The 26405-nt window shown below is 52.2% G+C and overlaps 1 pseudogene; it reads left to right on the top strand.

Moving 5' to 3' along the window:
- Positions 1 to 4313: 4313 nt before the first annotated feature.
- LOC108865126 (uncharacterized protein K02A2.6-like) lies at positions 4314 to 8622 on the top strand (annotated as a pseudogene).
- The last annotated feature ends 17783 nt before the right edge of the window (positions 8623 to 26405 follow it).

The following is a 26405-nucleotide window of genomic DNA, read 5'->3' as shown; positions in this document are numbered from 1 at the left end:
TGACAACGTCAAGGCCCCGCATCCCTCGCCTACGTGATGGACCGACAGAGATAACGCGACGGTCCACGGGAAAAAATAAATGCGTTCCTTAGACCGAACCTCTGAGACATGACGCATACCGGGTAATGCTAAACTACTAGTCCAACCAGCGAGCCCACATGCAGTCGCGCTCGACGGCACAAACTCATTACAGGGAACGTGTCTGGCTCCCGAGTTGAGGAACCGAAAACTTCTCGGTCCGGATTATCTTTTTCCCTCGACGTTGAAGCTCCGGACGGTCGTCGTCTGACCGCCGAGTCATTGCGATCGCAGGAATGAGAAACGTAGTCGCATGGAGCTTGACGCGTTCGATTGTATGGACTGTATGGCTGGGAGAAGCAGAGCCGGGCAGCTAGACAGACAGATCCATAAAACGACCGGTGCATAAGGATCGCGAACGCCGGAAGAACTGTCGGGATCTATTTCGTCATTTACGAGTTAGTCTCCGTCTGCGGTGTCGACCCGTCTTTCACGGAACCGTCCTGAGCTCGTATGCAATTGTCGGATGATACGGACAGTGATGACTCTCCGAGACCGATATTAAAAACGTCGTTCACCCCCTCGGGGGATAGCGTTCGGAAGCGAGGGTAGATTTGGACAGCGGGGAGCACGATTAAGAGCGGATAAAAGCGAAGCTCCCCCCCCCCCGGAAGAAATAATACTGCCTTCCGGAGCACAGGAGACGCTCGCTCACCTGGGGAGAACAGCCAAGCTCAACATTTCCCGGGTGGACGAGATGCTCCAGGGAAGACCCTGAAACCCTCCCCAAAATGATTCGTCGTAGAGGCGACGCTCAACTCGGTGGCCTGTAGCGAGAGAAAAACATTGTTCCGCGAGTCGCATATCTATTGCGAAATCGCCTGCGCATATCAGATCATTCCGGATTTCGACGTATCCAGGAGGCCGGACCAGGTGGAAGCCGGAGCTTAATTCCTCCGGATCAGGTGGAAACTTCACGCTGGAGCTCAGAAGCGTCGATGAGCTCGCTTCAAAGAGATACACGACATCTTGATCCGAATCGACAGACTGCCACTTTCGTTTAGCGGCCGGCGCACACGATCCCTGATCCAGAAGTATCGTAATTCGCTCGAGGAGAGGAACTTATCGATCATTGGGAGTGCCATGCTTCTTGCCGGAGGCGATCCGATGGGAGAAGCGAGCGGAACCCACTGCTCCATGAAGTTTATTTGAGCTGCTGTGTGTTGTATCGACACGGGCGGTGGCAGGGGACTATTACGCAAGCTTCAAGGGTCGGACTCGCGTCATGCAGTTCCGTACACTCTATCGAAACGGACGGCATTACTGGGCCGAGGGACGCTCCCCGAGAGCCCTCGGTGCCTTCTGTTCGGGTGGCCACCGTACTTTCCAGTGTTCTCGAGGCAAGCTAGTGGTTTGATGTTGGAGTAATTCATTGATCGGGAGCCCGACACGGCTGGTGCCGCTCCAGCTAATTATCGAGCTGATCGCTCTGACATCGCTCCGCGACCCGAGATCGATTCTTCTTCCGCCCAGCTACCGCCGCTGGCTCGTCCGACGAAGATGTCGATTGCTCGATATGGGACTTCCGACGTCCAAATAGCGAGTCGAGTATCGTTCCTCTGGCGCTACAGCGCGCTCCTCGTCGACTCAGCTGATCGCACACTAGCTAGGAGCAGGAATAAAGCACCGGGGTGTTTTAATGCCTCCAAAACAACCGGAAGAGCCGGAAGAAGCTCATAAGAGCGACCGGGACTGCTCCCGTATCTGAAATACGGAGGAAAATCAGGAACATAGCGGAGAGAGTTCCCAACGCTCGGCAACGTGCCCGGACGGTCTCATCGGTGGAGCTAGGTCAGCGATCACGTTTTTCCCAAAGCTGTTCGGCGACCGAAACAGAAGAGCTTCGGACAGCGAGCAGCCCCACAGGCCGAGTTTTGCCCAGAGCAACACCCGAAGGACTCTGACAAGAGCATCGGACACAGATAGTATCCGAGGTTCGCAGGCTTTTCAACATACGAGACAGCAACGTTCGCTAGGGTTATCAAGTAGCCACTCCGAGCTCGGCCTCTGCCGATCGAGATTGGCTGACATCGGTTGCTCTGAATGACGAGGGACAGAACTCCCAAATCATAAACAGCTGGGCGTAGGAAAAAATCTAGGGCATCTGACGCAGAGCCGAGTCGAATGGATCACGTCAAACTGTTTGACAGAAGAGAGAACTATCGAGTCGGATTCGGTCCAGATCAGCGATACGTGGCTATGGAAAAAAGTGCGGAGCTGTAGAATCCCTCTCTCCTTCTGTATTATCACTCGGCGTTTGTTCGCCTCAGTCGCGAAAGTAACAACGATTTATCGTGCGAGATAAAAAACGAATATTTTATCAACGTCGCTCCGGAGAAGAACGAAATGAGGATCGATGGACCGGAGTAATGATCCAAATTGCATTCATGTTCATCTTCGTTACTATGTCAAACGGCTCGATTCACTCATTTCCCGAGAAGCTTCGGCCAGACCAAGATCCGAGGATACCTATCTTCGAGAATTTCGAGCATCGCCGCAAGAGACTCTCTCGTGGAAGCGAAACATGAGAACAGCCCGCGCTGGCCCAAGGAAGCAACACGGAGGGAGACGCCGAAGGAGAGGCGTATGGAATCGGAGGACTCGCCTCGACTACATCGGAACGTCTGTATTATATATTGCCCTCCATTTTTCTTGCGGGAGAAGTTTCCAAGGACAAATCGCAGAAAATGATTTCGAAAAAGATATCTTACATTCATGGAAGCCGCTGCTCTCAACTCGAGGGGTGCATCGAGCGGACAAGTCGGCCCTGGTATCCGAAGTCGAATGCGCCAATCGAAAGTACATCTTCATAAACCCCCTCATACAACCTATAGATTCAGGGATACAATTATGGGGATGGAATATCGACATGCCTCCCCGGGGAGTCTGGGCAAAATATCCGTCCCACGGTGAGTATTTCTCCGGTTCCGATAGAGTAATTCACTTATTTGTCAGGATTCCGACAAGATGGCCCCCGGAACTTCCGAGTCATCGTCGCGCTCAACAGGCACAAACATTGACATTCGATCATTCTGGTCTCCAGGCTTCCGTGGACCTCTATGCCCGAATCGCTGCTAGGATGATGATGTCAGCAATCAAGCCAGGCCAGAGATTAATTCTCATGGCATCGAAGCGACAAGCCTACATGGATAGACCAGACCTGAATAGGCCAGCAGCGCGCCCGAATTGGGGGAGGATTCATTCGGGGAGATGCGATTCGGGGAGATGCGATTCGGGGAGATGCGATTCTGGGGGATGCGATTCGGGGAATCGGGAGTGTACCGGATAAATATGCCTCTACCAACTCCGAGAGAGAAGCTGCGGACATGAGAAGCTTCATTGTCCCGAGAATTACCCGATTCATTCCGATACGGGATCGGAGCCTGAACCCATACCGAATTTTCGACCGAATGCCGACCTTCCACGCGTTGAATTCGGCGAAAGCTGACGGGTTAGAGCTGAGGCATTGGAACAATCGAATCGCACGAGCAGGGAATTCAGCTCTTCGCGGGTGATCAGCCGGAATGATGATCACCTATCACCGTCAAGATCGATTCGAGGACAAGACTCTTCAGACGCCAGACGAGAACTCTTACAAGCTGGATAGTGTTCGAATTCGAATGATGCTATGGGCTCTTGTCGAGCGCACCGATTCGAATCCTCGTTCTTCCCGTCGGGGTTCGTAAGAGGCGCTGTCGACGGAACAGAAAATCAGCGGAATTCAATTCTGACGAGAGGGAAATCTGTCCGCGCCCCTTCCCGCGGACAAGATTTCTCCCGGATTGGGTGCCGGATGGATACTCCAGGAGAATGAGCGTCAATCTTTCGAGCTTGAGGAAGGATGAATCAGTCTCCTCTGGCGGACTTCGAGATAAGCCTCGCGCCCATGGTACATGGTCCCCCTTTTCGATTCGACGATACGCCCCGCGCAGAAAGGCACGTCTCAGATCGAGGAGCACAAACACAATCGCCGTCCATTTCAAACGATCCGGGGTCGCCCTCCCTGAATGTTGACGACATCGATTCACAACGGAGGATTTTCGCGATTTGAACGCCGAACGAACTCGCGCCTTGTGGGAACGCGGGAGTTCCCCAAATAATAATCATTACTTTCAAGTCATTTGATGACGAATAAAAGGGCTAGGAATAAGCCCGGAACAGTTCAGTTCCATCCTGTAACGACGAAGCTCTGTATCCGACTAGCGAAGTGAGAGTTATCACAACTGGCGACGAGGATGATTAGCAAGGAAGACTTCGAGGCGATGATGTCACGCTTGATGAAGGAGATACGGAGGGACAAGAACTCATCAGAAACCCCACGGTCTACTCCAGAAACGACGACCATGAACCTTCTCATGAGACAGATCCCCGAGTTCCGGTATGACCCCGAAGATGGTTTAACATTCGATTTGTGGTTCAACCGCTACGAGAGTGTGCTCGAGAAGGAAGGAGCAGCACTGGATGACACTGCGAAAGTCCGGTTTATCGTACAAAAACTGGATCAAGACGCATTCCAGAAATACGACGCCCATATACTCCCGAAAAAGTACTCCGATTTGAATTTCGCAGACACGATCTCAAAACTCAAGGAACTGTTTGGACACCGAGGGTCGGAGTTCGCCCGAAGGTATCAGTATTTCCAAAGTAAATGCGAGAATACCAGTGGAGGAACCTTCGACGATTATACTGGGTTAGTCAACAAACGACACGAACTATCAAATATGTCGAAGATCACGGCTGACCAGATGAAGTGTTTGGTGTGGATCTGTGGCCTCAAGGGTTCCGAACACAACGACGTTCGGGAACTCGCCTTACAATTTATCGAGGACAAACCAGAGTCCACACTGAGCCAACTTCATCAACATGTGAAAAATTTCACAAGGCTACAGAGCACTTCACGTTCGATCGCTGGCGGGAGTCTACATGAGATCCACAAGGTGAACATAGAGAAACCATCACGTCCTTGCCGCGGATGCGGAAAGATGCACTTCAGAGAAGCCTGTCCTTTCCGTGACAAATCCTGTCGGAACTGCGAAGGAAAAGGCCACATCGCAGCGGTGTGCTACAAGAAACGACAAGAGAGCTCAACTGCGAACAAGAATTTCAGTTCGAAGAAACATCCTAAACACAAAAATAGGGACGGGAGCACGAAGAAAGACGTACATACAATTGAAGTACAAGGATTCCACTCTTCGGCATCAGATGGAAGCAGGATCATGAAGGATGTAGTGATCAATGGCACCAGGTTGCCCATGAAGATGGACACGGGCGCAGACGTCACTGTCATCAGCGAGAACGACTGGAAGTCGCTGGGGAAACCGCGCCTGTTTCCGAGCGAACGCGTCATGAAAGCCGCAAACGAGGGCGAGCTAGACTGCTTGGGCTACTTCAAATGCAAATTCACAGTCGACAAACAGACGGCCAACGGACGCTGTTACGTTGTCAGACACCCATACAGACTCCTTGGGTGCGAATGGCTACAACAGAACGAGCGTCTCTGGCGATTACTGAAGGGGGACGTGTCGCTTTCAATACAACTTATCGAAAACGAAGATTTAGATAAGGAAAAAAAAACTGACTGAGTCACTCAAGGCGGAGTACGCGGATGTCTTTGCGACTGGTCTTGGAAAATGCACAAAGATGAAGGCATTCTTCAAACTCAAAGAAGACGCTACGCCAGTGTTCCGAAAGAGTCGGCCTGTTCCTTACGCAAGTCTGCCGAAGCTGGAAGCCGAACTAGACCGATTGGTCAGCAACGAGGTGATCTCACCGGTCACACATTCCGATTTTGCTGCACCAGTGGTCATCGTCAAGAAGAAGACTGGCGACATAAGATTGTGTGCAGATTACAGCACGGGGCTGAATGAGAGACTCCAAGACCACCACCATCCACTACCAACCGCAGAAGACATTTTCACGAAATTGAATGGGGGTGTCTACTTCTCGACAGTGGACCTCGCTGAAGCTTACCTCCAGATCGAGGTAAGGGACGATTGTAAGAAGATGTTATGCATCAATACGCCTAAGGGGCTCTTTCAATACAATCGGCTCCCGTTCGGTGTCAAGACGGCCCCAGCAACATTTCAACAAATGATCGATACGATGATCACGGGGGTTCCCAATACGGCAGCATATCTCGATGATATTGTCGTAACTGGCAAAGACCTGAGGGAACACAACGAGTCCATCCACCAACTGTTCAAACGGATCGAGGAGTATGGTCTGAGGGTTCGGCTCGAGAAATGCTCTTTCTTGCAAAGGGAGATCAAGTTCTTAGGGCAGCGCATTACGGAAAACGGGAGGAAGCCGGACAAGGAAAAGATTGAAGCAATAATCAAGATGCCGGCACCGACAAACATCAGTGAGCTAAGGGCCTTGTTAGGCATGATAACATACTACAGCGCGTACATGCCTTCCATGCGAGAATTACGCGCCCCTCTCGATCAGCTCTTGAAGAAAGAGTCTAAGTTCGAATGGTCGGGAGCGTGCCAGAAGTCCCTCGACAAGCTGAAAACCCTTCTACAGTCGGATCTATTCCTTACACACTACGACCCTCGACTACCCCTGATCGTTGCGGCTGATGCCAGCAACTACGGCATCGGCGCTGTGCTGTCGCATCGATACCCGGATTCCACTGAGAAAGCAGTTTTCCACGCGTGCCGTTCACTGACCAGTGACGGAAAAAAATTATTCGCAGACGGAGAAAGAAGGTCTTGCGTTAATTTTCGCGTGTAAGAAATTCCACAAGTACATATACGGGCGCAAATTTCACTACTCACGGACCATCGTCCATTGCTTGCAATTTTCGGCAACAAGTCCGGCGTCCCAGTATATTCGGCCAACAGACTTCAACGTTGGGCTACGATGCTGATTGGATATGACTTCGAAATCGAATACCGTCAGACGACGAAATTCGGCCAAGCAGATGGTCTCTCACGACTGATTGCTCAGCAGCAACACGACAAGGTCTCAGAGGACGTCGTGATCGGGTGCGTTGAGGCCGAGGTCTGTGCGGTGCTCGATGAATGCATCCGACGTATTCCGACAACTCATAAACAAATTCGGGAATACACATCGAAGGATAAATTGCTACAGGCAGTCCAGGAGAATATACGGAAAGACTGGCCTACGAGAGTGGACAAAGAGACTCCGCTCTGGTTCTTCTTCAACAGGCGAGATTCTTTGTCGATTGTCCAAGATTGCGTCATGCTTGAGGATCGAGTGGTTGTACCAGAAGCACTCCAAGTTCAAGTCCTTGAACAATTACATCTTGGTCATCCTGGTGTTTCAAGGATGAAGCGTCTCGCGAGAAGTTTTGTTTATTGGCCCAAGCTCGATAAACAGGTCGAGGCGCTGGTGCGCGGATGTTCGGCGTGTTCGGAGCTGAACAGAGACCCTCGGAAGGCACCGCTGCATCCCTGGGAAGCGTGTTCGAAGCCGTGGCAACGTTTGCATGCGGACTTCGCCGGTCCTTTGGACGGCCACATGTATCTGATCGTGGTCGATGCTTATTCGAAGTGGCCGGAGATTTTCGAGCTAAAATCTGCCACGGCAGCGTCGACGATAGACAAGTTCACCGCATTATGCGCTCGTTTTGGGAATCCGACCACTCTCGTCACTGATAATGGAGCGCAATTCAAAGCGAAGTCGTTCGAGAGTTTCTGTGAGAGTCGGGCAATACGTCATTTATGCGCTCCGGTTTGTCATCCGGCTTCGAACGGCCAAGCGGAGCGTTTCGTCGATATCTTCAAGCGGACGTTCAAGAAACTGCGAAGGGGGGGAACAGGACGTGGAGACGCTCTGAACATTATGCTACAGACGTATCGGAACACGCCGAACCCTCAGGGGAAGACTCCGGCCGAGCTCTTCCTAGGTAGACCGGTCCGCACCGAGCTGAGCCTCTTACGCCCAGAGGTGGGTACCACGGAAAGTTCGGATCGACCCGCCCAAGCGAGCTCTTACAAGAGATACTTCGATCAGCGCCACGGTGTTAGAATGAGGACCTTCAAGGAACAGGATCTGGTCTGGGTCAAGGATTTCAGAAACCCGAACAAGCCCTGCTGGACCCCTGCTAGAGTGTTGCGTCACCGTGGTAAGGTGACCTACGACGTGGAAGCAGACGGTCATGTATGGACCCGTCACGTGAACCAGCTTAAGGTCAGGACCCTTCCACTAATCTCAAATTCCTCTGATGATTCTGGTACCAATCGGTCTCTGCTCTTTGCCATCGCTCAAAGGACTCGGAAGCCGAACCCCGTACCCGTCTTCGGTGATACGGGCGTCCAAATCTCCCCGGCTGATGAGGCAAGAGGCAACAGCGCGACCATGAATGGAAGCGACGATGAAATTGGGTCGGACGAGTTTCGAGATGACAGGGAAGAGACGGCGTTTGAGCCGGAGGAATATTCGTCGACACCCGGGGAGTCGTCAGCGTCAGAAGGCAGTCTGGTCTCGCGTTGGTTCAATGCATTGAGACCCCGGCACCTGATTCGACAGCCCTCGAGACTTGAGCTGGATCCGTCGGCGAAATCTTACGAAGGATAACGGTTCTCTTCTAGAAGGGGAGGTGTGGGAACGCGGGAGTTCCCCAAATAATAATCATTACTTTCAAGTCATTTGATGACGAATAAAAGGGCTAGGAATAAGCCCGGAACAGTTCAGTTCCATCCTGTAACGACGAAGCTCTGTATCCGACTAGCGAAGTGAGAGTTATCACACGCCTACCCGAGAAACTACTCGGGAACAACTCGCAGAAGGGAAGAGGCGGAAGAGAAATATCTGTTCAATTCTAAGCTGCGGTTCAACCGTCCTCTTTTAGCTCCGAGAGGCTTACAGTCCGCTTCCGTTCGGCTTCCTGATCCGCAGCGAATCACTTCGAGTCCCTTCGCATTTGTATGGTTAGGCGAGAAGGCGTCTGACTGTTGGCTCCTCTCGATGCTGACGCTCCTATCCCATCGATTCGAACTCGAGTGGATACCGGCTCCGCTCTCCAAACTCTGGCCGTCTTACTAGAGCCCCAGTCGCTCGGCTTTCGGCTCAAAACAGCCACGAACCACGAGCTTATTCCGGCTCGGCCGCTCAATGACTTCCTGATCAGTCTCTGTTATCGTTCCACTTATCCGAATTGATGACGAGACTTTCGGCGACGTTGGGGCTTGGGAAACTCGTGGCTAATTCTGACGCATGCGAGAGCTCCCCTACAGCTCATATCTTCTCATACATCCCGTCATCCTCTATCAGCTTCAATCCTTCCTCTTCGTCGAATTCACCGATGTGATTTCTCCATTCGCAAATGGAGCCCCGCGTCCCGACAATCGAAACTCGTTGATGGATCAGTCTACAACGCTTTCAGGAGGTCTGAGCTCGAATGCGAGCCGGCGACCTTTGAAACTACGGAGGCGGACCCTTTGGAGCAGGAATCGACACGGAATGGGTGCTTGACTCAGCGGACCGTTCCGATCGCTCGCCGCAGTGACATTCATCCATCACGTGAAAACACAAACCGCTGCCGAAAGTTGAAAGGCGGTAGAACAAAAGAACAGAGATGCAGCTCTTGGAGCTGAATTTCGAATGATTTCTACTGTAAAGCCTCGGAAATCCCAAATGTCGAGGGGGGGGGGGAAGAGGTACAGACTGACAGTGAAAGATCTCTGGATTCTACGTAAGCAGCTTCTCGTTCTTCGGGGAGAGCACTTGTCGCGTAGCTCTGGGGAAGGGAGGAATTATCGCCCTCCGGGAACCAGTTCGTGCGTGGGCGCCCTTTCTCCGCAATCTCTGATGAGGGTGAACCTCGGTGAGATACTGTCGGTCGCGTTCGGGGGGGTTCCCGGGTATGGAAAGGAGCAACTTTCCTCTTCTGAAGTCCCGACAGAAGTCGTGGCTGACGGATTTACGTAGAGGGAGCTCCGCGGAGCGTCATTTCTCGCGGAATAGGAACGAATCTACCTCCTCTCTTCGCTGACGGGCTCCGATTGTTCCACGCAGCCTTCCAGAAATATCCATACGATCCATCTCGAAAAATTCGCTGTCCGCTCTCTAATACTCTCCGAAAGTGCGGTCGCTCTCAAAAGAATACTCAGGCCTCAATAGATCCGGACTCCGGAGACGGAGCCGACACCCTGCTACTTATTCCGCCGAGGCAGCAAACCATTTCTTCAATTTGTCTCATCGCACATGTTAGGTGCACGTGCGGAACGCGGGACGAGTCATCCGATCGGGATATTGAGCTGAGATCGCGAACTCGTCAAAGAATCTGTCCCGTCGTCCGGAGGAAATTCTAGGACCAAGTCTTAAAGAGTCGGAGTTTGGATACGCTGACGCGAACCTTACAAGGGACGCGGACGGTTCCATGGGCTTCGGACGGAGTCCGTTCGCAGATAACGACTCCCCCGCCGGTGCCCCTTGGTACGCAGATTAAACCGAGAGTAGACTTGTGGATTTGAAGCTTGGCTGAATCGACTCTCACCGGGTCTCACCGGGCCTCGGCCCGAAGCCCGATTTTCTCCGGCTCGAAGCCGCCGCGTCCGCCATCGCAGAATCGCAACGTAAGTGAATATCGGAGTGAATCGAGCAAGGACACACTCTCTATCAGGCTCGCCCGCGACGTCCATTTCCGGGTGAGCGTATTGGTCGGAATGCCTCGCCATCGTCGCCGTGGAATAGCGATAGCGACCACGAACGGCTGTGGATTCTGAGACAGCGCGGCTTCCACGTCCACGAGCTCTCCGTGCGATCGTTTGAGGACTCCCAAACTGATTGAACTAATTCGCTAACTAATAATAATAATAATAATTGAACTAACTGAACTAGTTCGCGTTTTAAGGGCGGTCGCGGCGACTAGAGTGCAAAGGATTCGAGAAGTATTTCAGAGACGAGCTCAGCAGCGAGTCACCGCTCAGCCAGCGCCAACGTCTATCAGGATCCGCGTCGAAATAGTCGCTTTTCGTGATATCATAATGCAGAGCTCGCCTATGCACCCCGATGAGTGGACCACTACTGGTCCACTTCCTGTTCTGTGTTGACACAAAGCACGCCTCGCCACACAAAGCCGGACTTGGAATAAGGGCCGCCACTCTCTCCGATACCACCAGGATGTTTGGGGAGCGGAGAGATTTCCGAAAAGTCATCCTGATCGTTCCTCGATCCCCGTGACCGAAACCAATCGCCTCCCCCGCCTGTCGAGGAGATCGTTCAGTTTTCCGGGGAGGATCTTCGCGTCCCTTTGAAAACGAGCGTCTCGGAGCTCATCCTGAACCACTCGGTGCGGGGCACAAACCTCGTTGCGGCTTTGCTGCTCCCGACAGCCTCATCGAAGAATCGTTGGATTCGCGCTCGCGCCGGAGGATCTATTCATCGTAGGAATAAGATGAAATGACGGACAATCAGCCTTCTCAGGGAGAAAGAGAGCGAGACGCGGCTTTGTACCGAGACAGATAGACGGAACACGCGTTTGAACCTCGTCGAACGACACCAAGTAACAGCCCATGTACCATTTCAGGAGACATCGAGTTCCGACAGTCGACGAGTCGCGAAGCCAGCTCTCTAAAACTCAAAAACCCCTTTCCTCTCTGGAGGCTCAGACGATTGGTTCTGACGACGACGTGCCTTGTTGGAGTAGCCAAGGCGTCGAAGAAAAGCTCGCATGTCAAGCGCTCCGAGACTCTCGGCGCCTGGGATTCTAAATCTCGAGGAGGTGTTATCGGCTCACAGGAAACCAGTTTGTGAGCTACAAAAATACTGCCCAGGGCTTGAAGCACAGCTGGGGAGCATTGAAGATAGGTGTACGGTCGGAATAAAGAGCCGACCTTGAAACCGCAGCAAAGGTTCTCCCCTCGGACTCGACCTCCTCTGAGGATACCTGAAAGCAGAACTATCCAGAGAACGAGGATGGGAAACTCAAATGCAGCGGGAATACGATGCTCTCACGGGCTGAGTTTGCGTCGCGACCACCGGACGGCCACAAGTTACGCTTTTCATCTTGTCTCTGGTGGAGAGTCTGCAGAGCGACGATTGGTAGAGGAACGTGGAGGCATCAGACCTGGGGGAATCTCGCTAGGGAAAACTGCTCCGAAACGTAATATACTCAACAAGGAGAGCAATTTGTACCACGCTTCGTGAGGGCCTTGCCAAAACGTCTACTGCGAAATTCTGATTTCGGTTATGCACGTAGGCACATGAGCGGGAGCCAGGGCACCGCAAGAGCTTCCCTCGGAGACCGGCTTCCCAGGAGACGAACCCACAATGGAATAGTCCACAAAAGTGCCGGGAACGAATCGAATTCCATGAATCTCCGATAGGAATGTGTGAAAATCAAAATTAACGCCAAAGAGAAGCTCCACGAATTCCAAGCTCCTGGAGCTGTGGCTGATGAGATACGATGGGAAGACCGGTCCCGAATCCCTAGCAAGGGGATCGACCGGGACCGGGGTTCTGGAGCAGGGTGGAGAAAGGACAGACTGATAGTACTCCACTCGTTCATGGTGATCGCTTGTACCGTTTTCACTCTTCTACCAGCCACGAACTCGGAATCGATTCGAAAGGATTCACGGAATGAAAAAGCGAGAGTCCTCGTAATTCTTCAAGTACCAGACAGGCGTAGCGATCCTTCATGTTTTCCGAGAACTCAATGAATTCGTTCGGCGGATCCATTTCGAAGTCACTAGAATCAGTACCTATTATGGAAGCGACGACAAATCCCAAGCAATGCGCATATGTAATGAGACGCCCATATTGTGGATACTATTCAATCCACGACCAATTTCGGTCTCTCTCCGATGAAGACATCCGTGAGAGTTACGCAACCCACTCAATCAGTCGGTGAATATCGTCGCTGGCGCAAAAAGGAGTCGGATTCGTTCCATCGAATCGGTGCGAGCCAGACCCGCTGTTCCCGGCAGTTGCAGGCATCATTCCCGCCACAGGGTTGGCTCTCGGAAGCAATAATTGCCGGATGGCCGCGAGCCGTAAGCGTTCCGGAAATGGACCGTTTTGCCAATGCGTTCCGCGGGAAATACGACTCCCAAGACAAGCAACGGAGGATAGAGCCGATTTCGTAGTTATGAAGCTCCGTCCATCTCGATTGAGTGGGTCTCCTTCAATCGCTGCATCGCTTCAATCGCTGCCTCCTGAATCACGGCATTCCCGTCCGATGGAAGAGAGGTGATTCTCTCATTTCCGGGATTTCTGAGACTAAGACTACCGGACTTACCTCATCTCCGGTCTGGTTGATCTTGTATTGCAGTTGTTCACCCTCGCTCATTGCAGCCAGGGGATCGGCGTTCGCCATTCTAAGCTTTCGTTCGAGGGATAGAGACCCTGCTTTATAGTACAGTGACGATCTCGGGAGCTGCAGCTAGCGAGCTGCGTACGATTTTTCGCCGCGGAGAGTGAAACTCAAAATAAGGAGCAAATGAACAAGCTGAAAATCAAAAAGATCCCGTTAGCGATAATGATCCGAGTGGAGCATGGGTTTCTGTGGAACGAGGGCGGAAGGATTAGATCGCCGCTTTGTTGAAAAGATTGAATCCCTTGTCGCAAATCGACAGTAGCACTATGAGATCAGCTGCTCGGAGACGAACGGATCGGCCTGAAAACGGCCAACGGATCGAGGCTCTCTCGACCCCCAGCTGGTAAGGGCTCGATCGAGAGTCGATTCTCCACATTGTCGGACTCAGTATACGCGTTGTTGACGTTTGGGATCGGCAGCCGCGGAACCGCCTGAGTCGCTCGGTCGCTCAACTTCGAAATATCACGACGCCCGACATAGGGCACACGAATCCGGGAATGCCGCGCCGCCTCCTCGAGGCTTTATCACGCTGCGGACCTTTACGATGATTATAAAAGACAGGGGGCTTGCTGTTGAAAGTTGACCCCGACACTCAGCCGGTCGCAGGAAGGATGACTAACGCGAAAGGAGGATTCCTGTCGGTGTCCAAATTTAAAAATAGCAGATGTTCCTTTGGTACGGCAGCGAGTCTCGCGGAGCGCGTAGGCTAGGTAATTCCAAAGTGAAAGGCTTTGACATTCAACAGATCGGAGTTCCTCGTCGTGTTGCCTTCTGTATATTCGTTAGTAATTCACTCAGTCAGTGCCAACGGAATCTTGTCGGCGCAGGGACTCAGGGAACGCGTTCGGAAGCTAATGCCTTATCATTCGACCACCAGAGGAGCGTGGTAGTCGGCGCGTGCTCCGGATGCTGAGGTAGATCAAGGAATTTCGACAGCGGTTCGGATTGAGATTTGATGAATTCAATATTACTTCTCGGATGCACCTCGCTCCCGACGACCTGAGGGAGACCTCTTCAGAGAATGCTCCAGGTCTGACAGCAATCAGAGTTCTCTAGACTTGGTATGCGGAATCTCTGATCGAGGATCAGAGCCTCGATCTGGAGAGCTTATATTATGAAGCCCGACAAAGCGAACACAACTTGTAGTGACAATTGAGAGAAACAAGTCTAAACGCTTGAGAGTCGAGTACGCTTTATCAATACGAATAATTAGAGCGTCCGAGTTAACGATCGATCGAACGACCCGTGGACCTAGATGGAGAAATCAGAGCTTGAGACTCGGGACGGCTCAGCCGAATTAACGAGAGGACGCGAGGAGTATCAAGTTCAGGCGTGGCAGGCCCAAACCGTCGCGTCGAGAAGCAATAACGCGCTCGCATGTCAGAATTCATCGAGCGGTTCACGTCCGAAATCAATCCGTTCCACTCGATACACGCAGCGACGGTCGATCCGATTCTGCAACAGGTTGTTGCACAATATCGAGAACAGCAGATAGAATCTCCCTGAGACGACGACACTCTCGAGCTGTAATACGAGCGGAGCGGATCTGCGCTCCGAGCCTCCACGCTATCGGTCTCTCGTATGGCTCACCGCGGGAAACGATCCGCCGCGAGAGAACTTCACAATCCTGAAATCGTCCCAAGCTGAGTCGAAGACGACTGCTGATTACGTGAGATCTTTGTTCGTGTAGATCCTCAGCGAGGAATCGGATCAGAGAAGACTTGCGAGGACAGCGCACGACTGGATTAGGAGAAACGCTGGAGCAGTCGTCCCGATAGGAGGAATATAAGAGACGAGAGCGTCCCGAGTACGCCTGTGATGTCCTAAATACTGGGGCGTCCCTCCTCATAACCGCTCTGTTTCCTCGGAGACACTCGACTCGTTGACCGAGACGGGAGAAGCCGTCGGCCGACCCACCGCTCTCGAAAAATCGCCATCGTTAGAGGGTCCTATCGTTCAACTTCTTCGGATCAAATCTCGAATCGATCATGGAATGCACACCCCGGTATCAGTGGCATTGAACTCTCCGATTAACTCTCTAGTAGAAGAATGGCACCTCGAAGGTCCCGGCCCAGAAAATTATCACGAGCTCCGCAGCATTCGAGAACAACAAAGAAAGACCCCTGCTCCGCTCATCGATGTCAGTTTCGTGCACGATTCTCGTCTCCCACGACACCGATCAGCTCGTTCTGTACATCGTTTTGCGCAGCCATACGCCCTAAATCGCTGGAGTCGTTCCGCGGCGGAGATGATCTCAGCAAGAGCAGGGGCCGCGCTTCCGCCGAGTCGGCAACGGGAACGAGTTTGCGAAATGCTTAGAGTGGAAGATCCCTTCTAGTTTCAGGCGAGGCGTCCGAAGACTCACTGCTACGAGATCTCTCGAATAATGGCGCGACCAAGATTTTCCCCAGAAAATTTTGATGATCTCATTGCTCGCTGAATCAGCTGAAGTCTGACCGAGCAGCTTTATTTGGGTGTACGGCCTCCTCCCGCTGCACCGAGAACGTTGTCACGTGTTTTTCTGAGCCTTGGGAAGCCGGAGGTCAAGTAGAAATTTGCCAGCTACCTGACTCCGATACTCCCCGATTTTGTATCGGACCACGGACGAACGTCGTATATGTCGTATTCTGGAGAGATGCGAGCCTCGGACCCTATTCGGAGAGCAAATAATAATTCAGGAGACGGCAGCTCCTGTGGATCGGAATCTGTGGGAACGCCCGCCTTCGCTGTGAAGACGGCTTTCCGCCGAGTCATTCGCAGCGATCGGCGAATCCTAATCTCGTTCCCTGGGAGATCTAGACACCTTCATCCGCTTCGTATCTTAGGGATTATTGGATTATCCCAGTCGGAAGAGGCAATTCAGAGCTGAGATTCGCTAGCTACGGCTGTAAATGCAGCCCAGAGAGCGCGTGCATCCGCAGCATAATTCCTAATTTCGGCTTGGTCTCCTGTCGATGATTTCTCGGGAATTCGGATCAAGAGAGGCAAACAACCATTCGTGATGACTAATATGTCTCTGGAGGCCTTACAATACCTTGATTCGAAATTCCGGATGGCACCGCTGAGAGCCATTTCGAATGCCGTTGGAATGCTGCTCTGCATCCCATCAACCGCGGAAAAGGTCTGATTACGGAAGCATGACGGTCGGAGAAATATTTTATGCAAAGTATTATCGAATCGAGCAGCCAGACTCCGATTAGACATGGTTTCATCGGAGAATCGGTCGATGCTCCGAGGCCCTCCTCTCTTCGAGATGACAGCCCCGGACATAGAGATACAACGAAGAATTAATCCGTTTCGAATTTTTCCGTTCTGCATACATCTGCGCGCGACCATCAATTCTGACAGGTGTTTCCGCCGTACCCCGGGAACACATGGGATCGGGTACGAGTGCCTTGTTTACATACCCTCTCTAAACAGCGGACGAAGCTGCACCTTGCTCCAACAGATCAACTGCACTTCGCGCTGACGTACACGCTTCTTTCCAGAGACCTTTCCACTTGCTAACCGAATTCTAACTTATGTTGTTTCCGCAGTTCGGAACACTACTCTGCCTTCATCGGAAACCGGCCGACTCCGTCGGACGGGTTGTCGGACTGCACTACAGCAGCGAGAGGAGCGGCCATGTTGGCGAATATGGCGGCGGTGATGGCGGGCTTTTCAAGAATCCGAAAAAATGTCGAAGTTCTATCCGCAGAACATTCATCCCTTCGAACAATAAAGTCCGAGCATCCTCGGGATTGAGCATCCAGAAGCCATTGGAGCCTTATCATCAGAGGTCTGAGTCCCTACAAGAATCTATTCCGAGAATCGTTGGGATGAAAAACAAGAAAATGTCAAAAGTGTCGAAAATATCATCAAATATCAACAGGGGACAAGCGGACAGAGACCAGGGCCTTCGAGAGAATAAAGTCCGATAAGTCTCGGGATACAGAACCCGAGAATAATCGGACTGCTCTCCCCAACATGGAGCCTACGCCGCGTTGTGACGGAAATCAACTCCGGAAATCTTCCTGATGGGAGCTTCAGAAACTATCGGAGTTCTAATCACAGCTCGGGACTCAGAAGATCCGCGTTTGCAGCCAAATACCTCCGCGGCGGACATCACGATAAGCCAAGCAGCGACATCAACCTGTGGAACGCTAGCGGAAACACTGCCGATGTGAATGCTCCGGCTTGGCGTGTATACCGGACTTTTTTCGGAGTTCGCGGACTCATCGCGGCGATTTCGTTGGCAGCTCGCGAATTCCAACGCGGATATCGCGGCCCCCATGACGCCCAATTCAAGCCATGACAATTCAGAGTTTGAGAGTTTCTCGACCCTCGTAGAAGGTACGCAGGATCGACTCGTGAGAATCATTCGATCGGGTGAAGTGAAATCTCGGGGATGACCGGTGTACATAACCCTGTGATAGATTCGGAGGAATTTCATACCGTTCTCTCAATCCTGATCTATGGTGCACATATTCGCAATATCGCGCAGAAACATCAACGTATCAACTTTTGATGCCGGCTCGTGGCTCATACAACCGGTACTATCACGGAGACTTCATGCCGAATTCCCAAATGCGGCGTGACTGACGAGTCGTGACCTCGAGCTCGTTGTAGGAGAGAAAGCACTTGCGATTAGAGAGAGTCCAAGCCTTCGAAAGGGTCCCACCAGGAGGCTCCGGATATCTAGCGTAGGGAGGGAAAAAAATGGAATTGGAGTAAAATTGGAGAAAAAATACGACTCGTTAGGAATCATTGTCGGACACATATCGCCATCTGCGACAGAGGCTCATCTGATTTCGATTGCGAGAGGACTTATGCAGGATATTCCCAGTCTCGAAGCTGGTGTTGGTATGGTTTCCCTCCCGTAGGTCCTCCCGCTCGACAGACCTGCGGTCCATACGTTCTATGCTCAAAAAGTCTTTCTTGCGAATTTTCCTTCACAGGATCAAAGAGCAATGGATTTGATTGGCATGGAGAATCTCCATGCCGACCAACAGAAACAAGAAACGACGCTCGCAGAATATTCCCTCGTGCTCTGCCGGGGGGTGCTGCCGATGAGGTGAATCGCCAGGTCGCTCCCCCAAGAGTGCCCAGGTCCCACTCGATAGGGGTGTGGAAGACTACCGAGAGCACTACCAATGCGAGCGCCAGGATAAGTGCCCGGAAGGTACCCGGGACGAGATGGACGCCTTGAAGGGCCTCCGTACTAATGGGCATAAATCGAGACTGCTACAGCTCCAGAAGGACTTGGGATGTCGCCCGAGAGGAAAATCACGTCGCGACTCGTGGCCCAATGTGGACTATGAGTATGCACCCATGAAATTGATTATCTCCTCGACGTCGGGAAATGGTTGACAAATACGAAGCTCGGGACTCGCATCGCTCGCTCCCTTCGCATTCAGAAGGCTCCCCGCGCCATTTCCGTACCGTGGTAGCGCGCAGTTCCAACTAGAACTTCCTGATCGAGAGTTGCGGACGCGAAGCCTTTGACGGCACCTTCGGCATTCGCTCCTCGCGAGATTTCCTCCCGCTCGGCCATGTTTCACGCTCATTGATCGTTCGAAGAAGCCGGGAAGGAGCTTATGTCGAAGCGGAGCATAATTCAGCGTCGCGTCGCGCTATTAGGACCGATATCGCAAATCAGGGTTCTTCGCAGGAAGAGGCAGACGAGAATCGATGAGAAAATTTTCGTACCCTTCAGAGGTTCCCGGGCCCTGTTGCATGCAATTAGGGGACCTGGTTATAGTCGCGAACTGAACTCGGGCCCTAGGCAACACGTCAGGATTTCCGAGCTTCGGCTCGTTGATCGTTGAGGTCGCGAAGCGCCAAAGATACTGGGGCTCTGGATACGAGCTGCTCGTTCCGCTACCTCTGTTTTCCTTCTGTTTATCTCTGTTCGCGCGCCTCTAGATGGCTGCGCCGCGACGTCGCAGTGGTGACGTCACGCGAGACCGACAGTACCTGACGCGGTTACCGGGGGACCCGAAGTTACAGATATTTATTAGTCATTGGCATAGTATTCCCAGGACATAAATAATTCACACTAGATTCCCAGATCACTACGCTGCTGAATCATGGATACATCCCGTCTTTCGGAGGGAAACCCCGAGGACGCCCTCAGACGGTAGCTCTCGTAATCTCATCTCTGCGCGCTTCCAATATCTCGTCTGGAGCGCATGTGACAGGCCCGTCCATGCACGACGCGACCGCCGGCAGGGGACTTGATGGAGCCTCCTCATGAGACAAGATCATGTACCTCTTTGGGCCGCCTTCTCTATGGGAGGCTTCATCGAGAGAAATGAGCCCATTACATCGTCTATGGAATTGTCAGGACAAAAGGATCAGATGGACGATATCGCTCGACATTTTAAGTTTGATTCCTATGTCGACCTTGCAGTAGGATCCGGGGAACCTTCCCCCTACGCGCGACCCTTATTCCCATTCTGTCGGAATCTCGACCAAAACTTCCAATGATTGGGGAAAGATTAAGTTGGAATCTCGTTCCGGGACGACGGAGTCGATCGTAAGTTTCCGAGGCTTGACCCTCGCAGATTTCGTCGCTCTGCGAATTGAAGTTTTTGATCCTTCACCTCAACGTCACCCCCGCGAGGGCACTCGTCGAGGAGGTTCAGGTTTGAGGGAATTTTCACTTCGCAAATTATGGCATGTCGTCAGGAAAGACTTCGCGCTCGGCTTGAGGCTTTTTGTCAGCCTTCGTCGCAGGAGCCGCGAGTACGCGGCCGTTCCCACAGCTCGAAGAGAGCTAACATGCTTGTTAGTCTGCGTCCGTCGACTAACTTAACGCTCTGGATAGAGTCTAGAGCTGTGCAGCGGGGGTGCAGAACACGCGGCCCGCGGCGTCTTCCCCTGCGGCTCGCCGCAGCATCTCATCGCGAGTCTCCGAGAAGTTTTACGAAAGTTTTCCCTTTCCAATCCCGCTCTCCTCGGATAATCACACTCAAAATTGACTTGTTACTTCTGACCGAGAAATCGCATTTATCGTTGCGAAGAGAACGCAAGCTTCGACGATTTTCAGAACGTCTCGTGGAATTCGAAAAAAATAGTGAGGAGCGACTTAGGAGCTTTTGCCGAAGATGCGGCCTGCATGACGCTGCCAATAATCTGAGCCACGGGCGAATCCGTCCACGTAATGGAACCTCAAGGTCTTGGAGTGTGATTCTGCCGCGCGAAAGAAGTAGAACTAGTCGTCCACGGTGGGGTCTGGGGCTCACCGAGTGGCCTACGAAGCTGTGCATCCATGCATCGAGTTGTGATTCAAATCTTGAGTTCCTCAATCTATAGACAGCGGGAGCGAGTTGAATGATTCAGGCAGAAAGAACACAAGAACCCCGACACATCCTTCGGCTCATCGCTTCTACATCGAGCTGACTCGATGTCCTCGTTCTGCGATCATTCCAGTTCGAGGAGTCAGCCTCCGTTTTCATCAACCTCCACTTCACCGAACATGTTCCGTCCGCGGCGGAACGGTGCGGTAGATTCTCTGAGACGCGAGCCAAGTATCATGTGATCCTCGTGAAGGACAGATGTCGGAGCTCGAGTCTTTTATTCGGGTCTCGGACGTGAATCAAAACACATATGGTCTGTCGTTTCGCCTCCAAAGCCGAAGTTTCTAGCTGGAAATTAGTATTTTGAATTGTGCCGATGGTCAGATTTTCACTATTCAGAAATGGAGCCGCTTCGAATGGAGCTCCGACTGCCCCGCGTCCGCGCTCCCGCCTTATCTTGCATCCCTGCTTTTCCATGTAGCGAGACCGAAATCCAGGAATATCATTTACATCTCGTTACTCATTTTAGTAGTTTCGCCATGCTCGGTCGGGAGTCCGGACCAGAGGAGGGAAGATTCGCTGTGAGGAATGGGAATTACTGCTCGTGTCGTAGATCGTCAGAAGTGTCAGAAGACAGCCAGTCACAGTTCAGGGAAGGGTTAGCAAACGGAAGCAAGAAATCGAAGGAGGGCCGGCTTATCGTCCGACCATCCAGGATCCTGACGCTTTTGACGGCTGTTCGAAGCCGGGATTCGCAGACGAGTGATTGGACCGAGAATTCTCCCCGAAGCTACGTTGTCTTTAGTCTGAGAATCGAATGATCAAGCAACGCGATTACTTAAGTCCACGTGATTGGTCACATATCATAGAGCCAGATCGTCATCCGGATCCGCGACTGCTTGGCTTGATCGTGACTCTACCTCATTCAATCATGTTATGCAGATGATGCGTAATTAATCGATGACTCGATGGGTTCGAAAAGCTCGACCGGATTCTAGAACAATGAGTCCCGGGCGCTAAATGAGAAGTGGATGGTAGAAATTTCGGTGACGTGCGTGGTGAGCTGCTCCCATAGTCCCCAGAATGTCCAGCTGCTACCGAACCCAGTGCCATCTGATGATGATCTTCTTTCTCATAGCTCACGGTACGTTCTGCTTTCCCGGGAGGCAATTAGCGTCCGAGTATTTTCATCCCGGAGGGTCAAGGCCGATCTCCGGGCTGAAAACATGCTTTCGCTGGCGACGCCGACTGCATCCAGTTTCTCGCCGATTTCTGAAGCAAGAGTTTTCCGGGATTGAGCCGATACGTCATAGAGACAGAATTCCCGACAGGGAGGAAGGAAACCTTCGGCGAGATGGATTCTCCTCTAATTCGTAGCTGCGCTATAAATCATCAGATAAGGAAGGGCAAGAAGCTTTCTGCAGATGAAAACATGGGGAAGGGGGGAGCAAAAAAAGAATGTTTGTTGTCGCCCTATCTGGTCAGAACACATGCTTTGCACCCAGTTTATCCGCGAATTCCGCGATCCTCCTTCCGCGAGTTTCGAGAAGCCCCGCCATCAATTCAGATCATAAAGCACGAGTCTCATGGAAGACCCATCTCACAGGAGTCAGGAGAGAATCGAAAGAGTTCTCTCGGAACGACTGTTTCTCTCCAGGCGTGCCATCACGATGCGTGCAAAAGAAACCCTTGAAGCTCTACCGGATGATCGGACGGTCTTATTCACAAACACGGTATCAGAGTCTGCGGATCGCAACGCGGAACTCAGGAGGCCAATCGCCGCCCTCCAGACCCAAAATATATCATGATGGTTGGTACTGCGAGACCTTTAATAGCTCCTACTAGATGAACAGAGTCTGATCGTTGTCGCCGTTCGCCAGAGAGCATCTGTCGAGAAGACGGCATCTCAATGTAAATATTCGACTTCTTCAGCGTTCAGCGTAGAAAGGAAAGACCTGGACTTTACGACTCCGAAATTTTCGAGAAATCGTTCTCGGAATTTCGAACACGATCGACCGTTCCAGAGGTCGGATGAAAGATTACAATCGCAGATTGATGAGCATCGCAAGGCACATGATCATTTCGAGAGGAAACGTCCAAGGACGGTGGAAGCAACAGAAGTGAGCATGCGCAATGGTGTCACAAATCATGTCAGTCACATGACTGTGCTTACAACGGAACGCCCCTCTACCCCAAGCTCAGGGGTCGGTGTTACGACGAGAGCATACAGCGGAATCGAAAAATCTGCACCGACGGCTCCTTCCATAGAAATCGGGACGATTAGAAGCCGACCAGTACCCACTTCGAGGCCGAAACCTAGTGTAAGGCGACCTTTTCCCGCCTGGAGATCATTCACCACGTTTGGATCCTTATCCTCCCTGCGCATGACCCGTCCCTTCCAGCCCACAGACTGTCGAAGTCGACCAGAAACGACAGAGATCGCAAGCGAGAGAAGGGAAACGGATAAGGGAGCTGTCAACGAAGATTCCGCTCGCGTCGTCATGTACGCTGCAGAAAGCGCTGCAACGAAATCAGCAATGTTTCCTGCTAATGGAGCAACGAGGAACAGCAATAGGGCGCGAGGAGCAGGTAGACCAGGAACCGGCTCAACGGAATCTCCGTACACGGAATCCACGAATGTTGACGATTTATCCCCCGGAAGCAATGCAGACATTGAAAATCCGTCGGAGAGCATCAATGGTGGCTGGTCGAGGAGCGAAACTTCTGCCCAAAGGCTCAATCGACCAACGAGTTTTGCAATCCTGCTTTGCACATTCGCGAAATCATCGAACGTTTCCGGTATGACCGAAACAGGGCCGGGCTCGAACGAATCGTCCGCCGCAGGCGAGTCATATTCCGCGGGGAGAGGGAATCTCCGGGGTGGAAGTTCCCCGAATGAGGATCCAGGTGAAAAATCAACGGCAGGAATATCGATGTCAAAAATCCCGGCTTCCGAAACCGACGCAAATTCTGTTGCTTCAAGTGGCCCCGATTGGAACTATGTGTCCCCAGCTGCGCCTACGACGGGAAGTCGAACCACCGTATCTATGCGAGAGAATCATGCTGTTCGTAGCAGTCATGTCTTTTTTGAGCTCACTCTCGTGACTTCCATGACCATAACCCTGAGCTCTGTATAGACATCCTTCCCAATTAGACGAAATGGGCATCGATGAGGTCGCGGAATTCCGGGAACGTGTCCGGACGTTCCGGAATCGAAAAATAAATTGTGAGTGCAAGCACGGCGACGACTCCGTCGGTGCAATCCGACGACGAGGTTTTCGATCCCGGACACTTTCGGCGTTGGATCTTTCGCTTCAGAGGCGAAGCTCGCATGGAACGATGCGTCGTCGCCACCGAGTGCTCGCCCTAAATCAGAGCTCGACAGCTGCTGGATTCCCTGGAAAAAGCAGATAAGATCGACAACGGTGAGTACTTCACTTATTTCCGCTGAGATTTGTCCGGCGAAGGTTGTTCCGACTATCTTGTGCTTGGAACGGATCGGATGAGCGGCCCGTGCGTCCGGCTGTACCGCTCGAATCGGGACATTATTTCGGTTGATCGCAGAGAGATCGCTGCCGCCGTTGGTCGACAGTGAACATGGTAAATGTATTTAAAATTCAGCACTCCGCCGTCCCCTCCGACTTCGGTCGTTGCGCTTTGTTCCTACCCTGGTCATTTAGCTTCAGTCGTTCCTGCGCAGCGTAATGTCTTGGAGGCGGTGTTGGCGCTGCCGGGAAACGCCTTCTCGACTCACGAGTCCAGAAAAGTAGTAAAAAAGTCGATTTTGTTGAAGGGCTCCCTCTTGAATTCGGCTCCTGCGAGTCTCTCCGTCGAGGGAGAGGAACTCGAGAGCGAAATAGAGAGATGAGCGGCAGATAGCGTCGATTCCAGCAAGAGCGCTCATCAGATGCTTTTCCGTTCAAGCTCTCGTTTAGGAGAAAAAAAAGACAAGAAGAAAACAAAAGTCTATCATTAGTGTCTCGGAAGAAAAGTTCAAATCGGCCCGGTCTCGTATGACGACGACTCACGGAGCAATGATTAGGTAGCCGTTTTGTTTCGCCTCAGAATCCGCAACGTTTTCTCCGACAGGGCATTCCTAAGCGTTCCTTGGTAACTTGGAGCAGGCGGAGCTCCCACTTGCGGAAGCCCCGGACTCGATAAATCAGTCCAGGGTCTAGTGACCCGGAGCCTTACGTAGAGGACAGAGAGTGAGAGAGAGCAACTGACAAATTAAGTGATAGTGTTTGTTTCTTCCTTCTTTGCAGGCTATGCCGTGCCGCACCATCCATGGGTCCGACAGGACGCAGTTGGATCACGTCCCTGATCGAGGGATACTTTGACGCTCGAGTTGCGTCTTACCTCTGAAGCTATCAGAATCAGCTGCATTCCCTGTCGGCCGATTCGAACTTTTCGACATCAGCGGCTCGACAGCTCGCTGCTTCCAAACTTTGGGAAATTTCCATGATGGCTACGGGGTGAGTGTCAAAACACCGAGTTTCAACTCGCGAGCAAGTAGTTCGCTAATAAGCTTACCGATCTCGTGAGAATTCCTCGTTCTCTCCGATTTACTCTCGGAGCATCTCACGGGTCCTGTCGAGACAATCGGATCCGAGTCTGCGTCACCCCTCACCGGAGCCGCGTTCGAACTCCTTGATCCGACGCTGGCTGAAACTTCGACCCCAGAACCGAGCTCTAGATTCCTCCGATCGGAGGCATCGTGAACGATTGCAAATCATTCAAGATCGTGGAACATATTGACGAGCTTCTGGGGCGAGCTCATCGTCGCTCATTTCACGCTCTCCTCCTCCTCCTCGATTGTCTCGTCAAGGGATGCCGATTCCGCTGTGCTAGGTACTACACGTATTCTCCGTGATATTGAACGGGTCGGCGATCGAACTCCGGCCGGGACGTTTGGCCGTCGGAAGTACGCCATTGTCATGCGATGAATCGTCGAGGGACGCTCTGAGGAATGGGGAAAGTAATAAAAACAAGTAACAACCCAAATAAAACTCGGTGTCGAGAGTTAGCGTCTGAATTTCGAGTCCGGGCGTCATCTACGACTTTTTCGGAAACTCCCGCCGAAGCGCTTCGCCATTGCTGAACGGGATTCCCTCCAAAGGCGACGTTTCCATGGAGTCTCGGACCAGTGTCTGCTCTGACGTGCTAGATGGGCAAACTCGAGATGAAGCTGCGCATCTCGGAGCTGTGTTTCCGAGCCGTAAAATAACCATGTTCGAATAATGGAGACTTCTTAGTGTCCTCCATAGCTTCGCCAACGCCTAAGTCCATTAAGTCGTACGTCGCGACGCGCGTAGCTGTGACGGACTCTCCGAAGTGCAAGATCCGATATCGGGAGGGGACGAGCCCCGAAACCAGCGGGAACCTCTAAACATAATTATTCAGAGTCCAATAACCAGCCTACATGTCGCGAAGCATGCTAGAATCGATCGGCGGACCAGCCTGTCCCACGAATTTCATTGGCCGTCACGATCCGCATCGAACAGCAACGATTGAGGCCGTAATGCGTGGTCGCAAGTTCCCCCACCGGATCGAATGTATCTTCCACTACCGACAGATCCAGTCTCCGTAAGGGATGGATTAAGTGGAACCAAGGCAACGGAAAAAGTTATTTCTTATGCGAACTCCGATGCTACGCGGTGGATGCCCGAGTATTCAGCGTCTTTCCCTGGGTGGAAAGATTGTCGACCACATTCTACAGGAATCCTTCCCACACAGACATCGATGCCCGGAGCTGGCCCCAA

The sequence above is a fragment of the Galendromus occidentalis genome, unplaced genomic scaffold (genome assembly GCF_000255335.2).
Source record: "Galendromus occidentalis unplaced genomic scaffold, Mocc_1.1 scf7180000076319, whole genome shotgun sequence".
In the NCBI taxonomy this organism is placed as follows: domain Eukaryota; kingdom Metazoa; phylum Arthropoda; class Arachnida; order Mesostigmata; family Phytoseiidae; genus Galendromus; species Galendromus occidentalis.
Note: the sequence above shows the minus strand (reverse complement) of the source record. Positions and strands in the feature narration are given on the sequence as shown.